The sequence below is a fragment of the Cicer arietinum genome, chromosome 3, assembly GCF_000331145.2.
Source record: "Cicer arietinum cultivar CDC Frontier isolate Library 1 chromosome 3, Cicar.CDCFrontier_v2.0, whole genome shotgun sequence".
Lineage (NCBI taxonomy): Eukaryota > Viridiplantae > Streptophyta > Magnoliopsida > Fabales > Fabaceae > Cicer > Cicer arietinum.
The window spans coordinates 15,550,548-15,550,859 of record NC_021162.2 but is presented as its reverse complement, the minus strand read 5'-3'; positions in this window follow the sequence as shown (position 1 = coordinate 15,550,859).

The window sequence follows — 312 nt, the reverse complement described above, 5'->3', positions numbered from 1 at the left end:
GGCAGTTTTGTTGAGTTCCTGCCTCTCTGCCAATCGATTTCCAAATCGATTTCTTAAAAGATTTTGAAAGACATATTTATACAATCGATTGGCAAATCGATTAGGTTAAAATAGTGAACTTCCTGCAACTCATCCAATCGATTGGGAAATCGATTTCCCTACTTATTCTTCCAAAAATACTTAAACTAATTCCATCACAGTCACACATAACTCCAAAACATAACACTTAGCAAATCCCACACAATCACCACGACGAATTGATTTTCGAAATAGTTTTGCAATCCATCGCACGCACACACGCTAATCAATACA